Source organism: Dysidea avara, chromosome 8 (genome assembly GCF_963678975.1).
Source record: "Dysidea avara chromosome 8, odDysAvar1.4, whole genome shotgun sequence".
NCBI classification, from domain to species: domain Eukaryota; kingdom Metazoa; phylum Porifera; class Demospongiae; order Dictyoceratida; family Dysideidae; genus Dysidea; species Dysidea avara.
Window position 1 is genome coordinate 10,231,297 of NC_089279.1, and position 12,221 is coordinate 10,243,517.

Here is a 12,221-nt window from a genome sequence, read left to right on the forward strand (position 1 = left end):
CACGTTCCATAAATTTTTGATTTCTGAGGGTTAGTAATTACATGTGATTTCATGTTCTTGTATGCGGTTTCAAGAAGTAGTGGATTGCTTGTTTTGGAATCATCCTTACGTACATTGAAATGTTTCTTAACAAACTTCATTTTTGAGTCTAGAACATTCTGGAATTTTTTTTTTCATTCATAGGGTTTTGACATTATGATTTGACTCCTTGTATCTACAGATATAGCATTCTCACAGGTCCCTAGTGAGATAGTACATATTATGATATGCAATACCGCAAAGTTTTTTCTTATCAGAAAGACAAGTTCCACGAATCCTCAAGTTGATCTTCACCATATCCCTTATTCTGCATAGCCTCACTTCACTGCTGAGTCATCTTCAGAGACACGTCATACCTACAATATATAGTTACTTTCAATGTAGCTAACTTAACTTGGTTTTTTGTGTAGGTTGTGTTTTAGTATTGTGGTTTTCTGATGCCAGTTAAACTCCCTTGCCTGTGTAAGTATGCATATGTATCATTTCCACAGGTACACGTACACTGCTCTGAGTGTTTCCTATGGCGCTGTTTATACTTGCCCAATGGGTAGGTTGCAACGTTGGTGTATGTACTTGGTTGTATGCGACGCGGTCCTAGATAATGCATTATAATAATTAATTTCTTTTTTAAATGAAGCTGAGGATGGGATCTGGCGCGTTGCTAGTGTTTCAAGAGCTACTCCCGAGGGTTATAGTATTGTTCGCTGCCAGACTGCTACTTGTGATCAGTGTGCTTTGGATAGTAGTATCTGTACAGCTCCAGAATGTCAATCCCTTTGTATTCACATGAAATGTGGTAGCACATGCTACAGTTTTAACAACGGTCATACAGTGGAACCTGTGTTACAGTCACCTGGATTAAGCGGTCACCTTTGCATAACGGCCATGGACACGAGGTCCCAAATATTTTCCTATACAAATGTATGCATTGTTGTCTGCATTAAGCGATCACCTGTCTAACGCATATGCTGTAACAGCCAACCAAGAATTCGCCTATGAATTACTATATACATAACTTTCTCCTTCATATAGCGGTCACTACCTTTTATGGTAGCTTTTTAGCCAACTGTCTGGCACCACGGCACCATTTCAATTAATGCACAATTATCACACTTCCTGCCTTTCAATGAATACTATATAATTTATTAGGCTTCATTGCTTAAACGTATTCAATAGCTATAACTAACATTCATAACAAGCTCACCTTGTCCTTTCTGTACTAAAATATTATGCGCCTATCAATGTAATGCCCGACTACCACTGATACGGGCTGAGGGTGGGGAAAGGTCGGGGATGGTGGGGGAATTGATCGCTAAATTTCCCTGACATGGTGGGGATTTGTCTTCGCTAAAGAAATTCACTCAAACAGCGAAGATGTGTGCTTTCAGTTTAGGAAAGAGTGTCTCGTGTGCTAGCTACTACATTTATACTAGAATCCACTCGAACTAACTCATCACTAGACCAACGTCACACGACCGTACAAATTCCCGCCTAGCCCCAGTATTCCCGGGGTCTGTAGGTCGAGACTTGGTCAGGGTTTGTATCGCCAGTACTCCTCCAGTAGATGGGGAATTGTAATTTTCAGAAATGCAAATCCCCACCTTCCCCCACCTCAGCCCGTATTAGTGGTACTCGGGGATTACATTGATAGGTGCATTACTGCATTGTGGTTGGCGTGAGCCTCTTTATAATAATCACTCATTTATAAGTGGCCATAGCCACTAAAATGTTGCTGACCACTTTATACAGGTTTTCTCTATAACAGCCACCTGTATATAAAGGCCAGATATATCTGGTCCCAGGGTGAATATTATAGACAGGTTCCATATATGTAAGCATATTCATCGGGTTCATTCTCTCGTACTCAAATAGCCACTAGAGAAACAAGCAGTGATGATATACATGATATCCACATACACAATAATTTATCTCAACAGTTGTACGTGACCAATCACGTGATCAACTTGTTAGCATAGCGTGGACTTGGTCGCTGCTATAGGTACTGTGCCTTGCTGTGCCTGTAAAATGGTCAATTTAATATTTCATCAATACACAATTGTTATAGTTTCAGTGTGACTTTCATGTTAAAATATTTTCGTGGGTACCAGGCACCCATGAAAATTTATTTACACAAAAATTTAATTCATGAATATTTCCATGCACGGAATAACCCGACTTATGGTATAGCACCATTTGCTGTGAATTGTATGGTTCCCCAGAAAATTTAGTGGTGAAATGTGTTGACAATTAGTGGTCCAGGTAAATATTGACCATCATAATTAAGCAGTTAAAAATTGAGAATTATTTTGGCATTTTGAAGCAATTTGTAATTGTATTCATTACTTAAATCACACTAACTTTAGCAGCAAAACGCAAAGTTCTACAATGTCACTTGATGTATGAAGTTATAACATTATAAAGGCGCACACCTGCATGAAAAGTTGCCATTTACTAAAATGACCTGCTATTTACATTGTCAGTAGGCCTCAGGGAATTATGATTTTGTCAGTGTTCTATTTTACACTTCCCAAAAAGTTCTCATTATATTCCAAATGTATTTAGTGTTCTCAAAATTATTCCGATTTTACAATTTATTATGTTTAGCAAGCTTCTGTATAGACAAGAAAGCAAGCTTTAAAGTACATAGCCACTATTGCAACAAAGTAAAATATTCTGCTGACAAATCTATTAGAGTATCTCGATCTTGACATATGTGCAATAGTTGTAACATAGGTATATAAGTGATTTACAAAAAACAGCCAAGCTGTGAAAAAAGGGTGTGGCCTCCAAAAAAAGCCAGGGTGAAAACAGATGTGAAATCAAAAGTGGTAGCCAAGAAATGGCTGTGAATTGGTGCCGAATCCTAGGAGAAGGCAACACAAATTCACCTGAATTGTCGTTATTAAAATTATTGCCATTATCCTACTTGTACATCACAGCCATTTCTTGGCCACCACCTTTGATTTCACATCTTTTTTTTACCCTGGCTTTTTTGGATGCTGCATCCTTTTTTACAGCTTGGCTGTTTTTGTATAATATCCATATCATGATTTTTTTGTGATAGAACATTCAACACTTGGTGCCAATATTATTCAAGATCCATTAACATTTTGTCACTCTTTTCTTACTTCCTCATTATTTTGTCCAACAATTCTCCTGTTACATCTCCTTTTGTGTTCTTACATTTTCTGCTGGTACCTTCTCCACTTTTCAGTTAAATTATCACCCTTCTTCTGCCTTTGAGAAGGTGTTGCCCATTCTCCTTCCTTTTGTTGCTAATCTTCTTATACTCTGTCCTAAATTTCTTCATCTTATAGTATTGCTGATATGTCCGCACGTGTCCAGCTAAGGGCATCTCACGCAAAACACATCCCGGTTTCTCTTGCACCCCTCTAATTGAGATTGAATGTTATCTTCACTCCGTATGTTTATTAATTTCAATGTCTCCTTCTTGATCCAGTATGCCGTTGTTCGTGTTGTCAAGTCGTGCACGTGGCACAAGTGAATAGATGTTGATAGCTAGCCTGGTTTTCTGTTCATATACAGCATTAAACTAACTGAACCAAGTGTAAACAGGTAACCTGGTCTGTTTAACAAGGCCTAGAACAGTTTGGAATTTTCTATGTTCACACACTAAAATTTACTAAACCAATCCAAGCTGTTCTGAGCCAAACTGAGTTAGCAAGCCCATGTGAACAAGGTATTATAGTAAGCCAGGAAATTGCATTTTTGTTTATGAAAAGTTTAAATGGATAATAGTTTGTTGCAAATCACCTTGTAGAGGACACTGTACATACCATGTAGAAAATTCTGCTACAAACAAATCACCTTGGGATCACAGAAAACAAGTAGGGAAACAAGGGAGGTCGCCTACACTTGCAGATATACCAACAAAACCTATAGACAAAATTTTATGAAACTTTTATTCAATGAAATTTTCTACTGGCGGATTACTAGTTTTCAGACAAGCATAACTCGATAACGGCTAAGGCTATGGACTTGATTTTTTTTCACTGTTCAATGTCGCTTCAGCCTGACAGGTACCTTTTGGCACACCACAGTACATACAATGCACGCATTTTGTTTATCCTTTGTGTCCCAATTCTTTTTGCCGACAGCCCAAGGTGTTGATTCACGATAGTTCTATGCTGGCCTTCCTACATTTGTAAATGGAAATCGTCCGTATTTTGCATTCGTTTGTAATGCTATGAAATGGGGTGAACATAGCTGAAAGCGAAGCATAATGGCCACTTCACTTTGAGTCAGTAATTGATAGTTGGGGCGCGCAAATCATCTGTCTGTTTTGTGGTGACTGGATTGATTGCAGCCAGTGCTTCTCCTATTGTTCTTCATTTATAGTGCTGTATAACAAGCTGAACATAGCTGAAAGCAAAGCATAATGACCACTTCATTTTATAGTCAGAAATTGATAGTTAAAGCATGTGTTTAGTACCATATTTGATTTTTCACCAAGAACACAAAAACTACATGTAAACAATTAATTTTACAATCAGCTAGAAATGGGTGGTCTGTCTTTGCTGAAGTGTAAGAGACATGAGTTATGGGTGCTTATTTTTGATGCGGTAGAAATACAATTTACCATCATCATTTCATGGCCTTCTTTGTCCGCACGAAGATGTGCAGGGAAAACACTACAACTTGATGGTTTTACCAGTTTATATACTAGTTAAAGCACCACCGCGAGTGCAATATGGAAAAAATAGCACGAGGGCGTGGGCGAGAGACTAATACAGCACGAGGCGAAGCCGAGTGCTGTATTAGGTTCGAGACCATGCCCGAGTGCTATTTTTTCCATATTGCACGAGCATTGGCGGTGCTTTAACTGGTTTATTGTACTAAAGTAGTGGCTGCGAAGAGTGGGGGTGATGCCAAGTAGCAGGAGGTGAGTGCCTATCCGCGTAAGCTCGAAACCGTGTGTATTCAGTGCAGTGATTAACATTATTCATACTCATTCATACTGCACCAGCGTCAGAGCACCAGCATGATGAAGCTAGCTAGCTACGTAGCTCTAATTGATTTGAGCTGCCGAGAGCGACAATTAAGTGGCAAACTGCGGTTGAGGCCTGGCTTAATGCCCACGAGTAAGTCTATGACTTTGTTATAGAGAGGCTTGCTATCGCGTTTAGCGAGTGAGAGTGCATTTAGCTATAGAAGCCATGGTTTGGTGCTGGGAACGATACCACGAAGGCAACTGGAGCGAATTAACTTATCGTGTTCCACTTGGCTTTACAACGTGGACAGGAGTCATTTTGTAGTGTTGATAATGCCATGTGCTCTGTTCCTTCGCTAAGAACGGCTTTCAGGGTAATTCGCCCACTTGTGTTTAGGTCATGGCATTGTTCTATGTGTTTATGATACGTCAGAATTGTTGAATGGCTTCATAACATTGCAGTGGTTTGGTGAAAAGAATGCGATAATGTGTCTGGCATTGGTCATGCTTTGGTCAACTTGTTCACTGTTTCAACAGTGCTGTATTGGGATCAAAGGGAAGATACAGCACACTTCGGCAAATACAGCACAGTTGAAATAAATACAGCACCCTGCCAGCTTTGAAGTGTGCAGCCAGGTGTACAATATGGAAATAAAAGTACACTTTTCACTTTGATCTTTTCACCCAAAGTACAATAAGGTGAACATACTGAGCTAAACTCTGTCTTCATAGCTTGTTTCAGTCATGAGTTATGATTGATTAAATAGATACCTGTAATTTATTTTCCGTATTGTTGCTGTACAAATCAAGTTTATTCCTGTTGCAACTGTCTAGTGCTGTAACTACAAGACAATATTCATTACTAAAGGCTGAAACTTTGGCTGTCTACTGTACTAAGGTTCTACTGTACTAATTTTATATGAATGCAGTTTTCCATCGTATGCTGTGCTCAAGCTCTGTTCACAAATTTGGTCAATTCTACATTGTTTCCTCATATAGCGCTTAATGTGTAAATTTTGTATGTGTTATATGTGCTCTTGATTGAGCACATTCAAGATTTTGTATATATAGTGGTAGGGCATTTACCTGGTAATCACAAGGTTTCAGAGGTGGTGCCTGTTACATATTGTATGTATGTACAGTTGTTCTTTCAGCAAGAAACTTGCTATTCCTAATTTTCTCCAGCTAAAAAAAACCATAGAGCATATTGTATAATAGTTGTACCAAGGCACATATAGCTGAAGAACATGCAGCCATTCATGGCTGATGCCCACTCCTGTGTGACAAATTAGTATTATCACAACTCATCAATGTAATGATTGTATCAACTTGAACTGATGTGTTGCAGTGTAGCATAATAACAATAGTGGCAATTAATTAAGCCAGTTGACGTATCTTTTGGAATTACGCAGAACTTTAGCAGTACGAAAATCTAATAGAGCAGTCACATGCATAAAATGCATAATGAAATTTACTTTAATACAAGACTGTTTGAAGTTGAAACATCAACTATGTAAATAATATTCTAATGCCTAATGCAGCATTATTGGCAATAGATGTTGGCATAATTTTGGGAATAATATACTGGGCATTTTCCTATTCCTTATTTTCACCATGCTATTATTTTAAGTACAGCTAAACCAATAAGGAGATGTGATCATCGTGTTTGAGTAAATTGATTGTTAAGAGGCATAGTCTCCACACGTGATTGTTATTAATCAACAAGATTGTTATGCATAATCTTTAACCTATCATGAAGTTACAGGTATCAAGAGGATGTCCAGTACTTCTTACAGTAGCATTTAAGCACTTTAAATAATTTTGTGGCATCTAAATATGCTGCTTAAGGAAAGTGTTGATACGGAAATTAACACCTTGATGTGGTTTTGTTTTTTGTTTTTTTTATGAAGATGGTGATGACCAGCCTGCCTGGGTATAAAAGGAAAGACTAGGCTCAGAGGGCACACACTCATTGGAACCCCAATAGGCACATTCCACTGGTGAGTTTGTTATTGTGGCATAAAGTGGGACTGCTTTGGTTGGCCTCCAGCCTTGCGAATGTGGTAAGGCAGGCAGGCAGGCTGGCTGGCCTTGATAAAGCCAAAACTAAAAGCTGTGAACATGTAGTACTTAGCATTTGTGTAATGGCAATAATTTATAGAACAATACTTGTTATCTAACCTGTCTTTCTTCCAGAACAGTTTCATGGCTTCATGTCCACTTCATCTGTATTAAGTGCCACTATAAATAATTACTGTTTAGACTTTGTTTCTCCGTTGGAAACACTCCTTACATTTTATCTCTTATAATGAACTAAAATTTAATTCAGATACACTTTTTGTTCAGTGTCCAGTTTTATCTCTAACAATGAATACTTGTCAGGTAGCACCTTGCACTTGACACAGCCCAAAATTATTTCCAAGTAATATCTCAAATGTGAAATTGTCAATATATTCCTGGGGAGCATGCCCCCAGACCCTCCTAGACTAGCTGCCGTTGAACTGCCCTTATCACTTTTACTGTGATGCCCATTATTCCATAACAGTCATGTAAGATGTCTCTAAGATGATTTTAAGGTGGTATTTTAGGTGGCATGTGTCATTTTAGAGGCAATCCCTACTTAAGCAGTATGTACGTAGTTCGTTACTTTCCATATAGTTAAACCCCACCACGAGTAGGATATCAACCCGAAGCAAAGCCAAACTGCTGATAACTAGATATTCTACAAGTGCAGGTGGGGTTTAACTAGCTTCTATCCCACACTTTGAAGTACGTAGTCAAGTTCATAAAGAATGTGTTAATAAGCATGTCAGTTGTGTATGGCTTAATTGTTTGCTGTCCCATAAGGGGAGTTAGTAAAATGCAGAATAACGGAATTGCGGAATAACAAAATAAGCAAAACTTATCTTTTGCAGATTGTACAAATAGTTATATGCTCTATAGTAATTATACTTTATTTACCTTGTAACAGCTCTGCATGGCACGCCACAGCGATGGATAGAACAGCAACTGGCGAGCATTAAATGGGACGAGCACACAACCAATCACCCTAGAACGGTCTACCTTCACTAAACTTTCTTACTTACACTCTTGATTCAAACCTGAAGAGTTTTGAAATCCATTTAAAGACACACAACTACTGGACTTCCCTACTGAACTCTAGTGTGACTCTAACTCAGTACCTCATGAGCATCTTATTCTTAAACTTCATTGTTTGGGTGTCACTGGCCAGTTATTGCAGTGGATTCGATCTTTTCTAACTTGCCGATACCAACGAGTGATCATCAATGGTAGCTATTCCAACTGGCTCCCTGTTACATCAAGAGTGCCACAACTGAGGCTCTGTTCTTGGCCCCCTTCTGTTCATATTATACATAGATGATTTGCAGAATGTTGTAAGCCACTCCACTTTAAAACTATTTGCAGATGACATTGCATTGTATAGAGAAATAAAACGTCCTGCTGACTGTTTGTTACTGCAGCAAGATCTTGATAACATCTATTCTTGGACAATCAAGTGGCAGTTACGTCTAAACGCATCTAAGTGTTTGGCATTTTTAATTTCAAACAAGAGGAAACTAATCAATTTTATGTATAACATCAACAGCATCACCATCTCATGGAATTCTATTGTTAAATATCTTGGAGTTCACATTCAATCTACCTTATCTTGGTCTCATCATTGTAAAGTTGTTTCTGCCAAGGCCAGGAGATCACTAAACCATCTGCGTCACAGTTTATGGGGAGCTACCACAGCTGCAAAATCTGTAGCTTACAAATGTATAGTTAGACCACTGCTTGAGTACGCTTGTCAAGCGTGGAGTCCACATACTGCTCGTGATATATCTGGCCTAGAGTCTGTACAACGTCGTGCTGCTAGGTGGGCATGTGGGAGCCAGTGGGATCCTATTTCCAGGAAATGGAGTAAGTCATCTGATGATTGTCTTAATTCACTGCGCTGGCCTAGTCTCACTGATCGTCGTGACTATCTGTCTGTGTCAACACTGTATGATATCCTCAACAACAGAACATCTCTTCATTTTCATGATTACTATCGCTGTAATACTTCCTGCACCAGAGCCCATGAACTGTCTATTGTACCTTTACTATCTTCTATCAACAGTCACCGTTATTCTTTTTTTGTGAATACTGTATTTTTGTGGAACACTATATCATTTGATACACTCATTATTAAATCTGTAAATTATTTCCGTCGCTCCATTTATCATCTTTTTTGTATGTAGCTTTTTAAGTCTCTGTGTGTGTTTTGCTTATTGTAACTATTGTTTCTTTTCTTTGTAGTGTACTTTTGTGTTGTTATTCTTTGTCCTTGTAGTGTTATTTTTGTAATGTATGTGTTTAGGGAAGCACCCTTGTACAGGCTATGCCTTTTGGTGCCACCCTGTCATTTTGGCAAATTAGATAAATAATAATAATAAATTCAGTCATATGCACATGAAGGGCAGCTAGTTTAACCTAAGAATAGAACCAGGTCTTGGCATTTTGTAGCTATATCAACTAAGGAGTATAGATAAGTAAGTTTAGCGAAGGTAGATCGTTCTAGGGTGATTGGTTGTGTGCTCGCCCCATTTAATGCTCGCCCCATTTAATGCTCGCCCAGCTGCTGTTTATCCATTGCCATGGCGTGCCATGCAGAGCTGTTGCAAGGTGTAAATAAAGTATGATTGCTATAGAGCATGTAACTATTTGTACAATCTGCAAAAGATAAGTTTTGCTTATTTTGTTGTTCCACAATTCCGTTATTCCATATTCCGCGTTTTACTAACTCCCCTGAATAAGTAGTTTTTGTAAAGGTATGGCTTCAATTTTTGCTGAACATGTAGTTTTATAGTGTGTATGGCTTCAAATTTTGCTGAACTTGTAGATTTCATGGTGTGTATGGCTTCAATTTGCACTTCTTTTAACTTAATGTGTGCAGTGGGGTTTACTCCCAGTTGTTTACTTTGATGTATGGCTTCAGTGGGATAGACGTAACATATTACCTATTAAAAGTAATGACTAACACTGGCTATTATACTCATACTATTGAGCATTATACTTTTGAACTGTGCTTAAGACATCACCTGTGTTGGTAGGCTTGAGATACTCTAATACAGCAATCACCTCAATTGAACAGTCACATGGCATGCTATAACAAAAAACTAAACAAAGTAAAAGTTGTAAAATTAAGTAAGGATTCAAGCAGTGAAACAAGAGATGGATGATGGTTTTAGCTATGGCTCAGTGGGAAAATCCCTACTTTGGCATTGAAGAAATTAATTGGTATAACATGCCATTGTAGGGATTTTCTCACAGGGCTATGCTATAAAACCATTGTTTATCTCTTGTTTCACTACCTTTTATTGCTTGGATCCCGATACTTCATTTTTAATTAATAATATATTATTTTTGTAAGATGTCAAATTATAATTGCCAGAAATCCAGCTGCCTTGTCTTCTTCCAGCTGTATCTTGCTCCCAGGGGCATAGCCAGACTTTTGGTGATGGCAGGGCCTAGCTGTATAGTATCTCAATCTTCATAGCACACAATTATTGATGCCCGGGCCTGGACCCACGTGGCCTGGGTTCTGGCTACGTCTCTGCTTGCACCAGAACTTGTTATAGTTAAACATTAACATGTATATTCATATTGTGTAGCCCATGAAAAGTTATGCATTATGTCACTTTTTGCTATGAAAAGTAATAATATTATGTAATGTGTTACACCCAACACTAATAGCCTAGCTCTGCAAAACTATAGCTACATTGTTATTAGGCTATTTCATTTAACTAACCAAAATATATCATTAGTATTAATTACTTCCTTCACTTTTCTGGAATGCAATATTGCTAACCACAACTCATGGTTCCCATTGACTACTTTAAAAAAAAACTTTTCATACTCCATGTATACATCCTAAGTTTCTTTAGATGTTAGATATGGCATTTCCCTCTCAGGAAAGCTTTGTCTGATTACATTTCAACAAACCATCTTTGAGTTATAGAAGTTGTATATGTAAATGGCTGTTCATATACTGAATCACATTGTTTAGTGCTGTATTTAATGAAGCCATAATTCTAGTGTTTATCACAGGGCCGCCCACAGGGGGGGCAACTGGGGCATTTTGTCCCGGGCCCCAGCCTGAAAGGGGCCCCAGGAGGCCCCATGAAGGGCCCCCTGAATACCTGTTTAAAAGATCGATATACTCTAATAGAGCAGTCACAGTATTCTTCAGAGGAGCAGGTTAGCAAGCTTATAGATAAGGAGATATGGTTGGTGATGGGTAGTTATTGTCATTGCCAGCAGGTTGTGACCTTTTTTTTTTTTTTTTTTTGGTCTTCACCTTACAACTTGGGTCAAGGGCCCCACTTTAACTCTTTGCCCTGGGCCCCTTAATTTCTCTGGGCGGCCCTGTTTATCTATGCGCTGCTGGGAATTTATCTAATACTGCATGGATAGCTTGTGAATGCCATGCTGTTGACCTAGGCCACATCACTGGGCTACCTGCATACAGTACTCTCCTTTCATGTTTTAGCGAATGATACAGGGCTATATATAGTATGTATACATTGAACTGGATCCTCAAAACATTTAATGACCCATGGATGCAAATTACAAACGATCTTGAAATTTGGATCATTTGTAGCACTGCTTGACTTGCTAAAAATATTTCAAAAACCTTTTTAAAAGTTCAATTTGGTTCAAATGCCTGACACAATATTTACGGTCAATCAAAATTCCACCATGCATTTGGGAAAACCATAAAGTGCAGTATCCACTACAACCCTTTTCTCAATTTGTTATGGAGCTAAACCACACATGTCTGTTGTTGACATTTTTACTGTCACCACTATTCATCTGATTGGCTGAAACATTAATTCTCTTGAGAAATAATTCACTTTTCATTTCCAGCTGTTTTTCAGGATCCGGCCCAACTTGTACATATAGCATTCACCTAACATGGCAACAAAGTTGAGAACTTAAACTTGATAATCTCAATAATTACTCATAAATGAGCGCTGCAAGTATAACAATCCACCACTCACCAACACAAATTGTTACGGCAGCTGCACTGGTATAAACACTACCAATATCAACGGTGATGTATTAGTCATTGAAGGCAACATCACACTCCAGAAGCCATGTCATAGACCAATTATGTCTTCACTGTCTAACCACAACATTCCACTTCCTTAACCCTTAAAGCCGTATAAGCCACTATAGTGGCAAT

At 38.4% G+C, this 12,221-nt stretch overlaps 1 protein-coding gene across 2 annotated transcripts in view; it reads left to right on the forward strand.

The window, feature by feature from the left end:
- The window catches only part of LOC136264416 (uncharacterized), a 28,215-nt gene that overhangs the window by 13,795 nt on the left and 2,199 nt on the right, over window positions 1-12,221 (forward strand). The gene's annotated exons all lie outside the window — the stretch shown is intronic.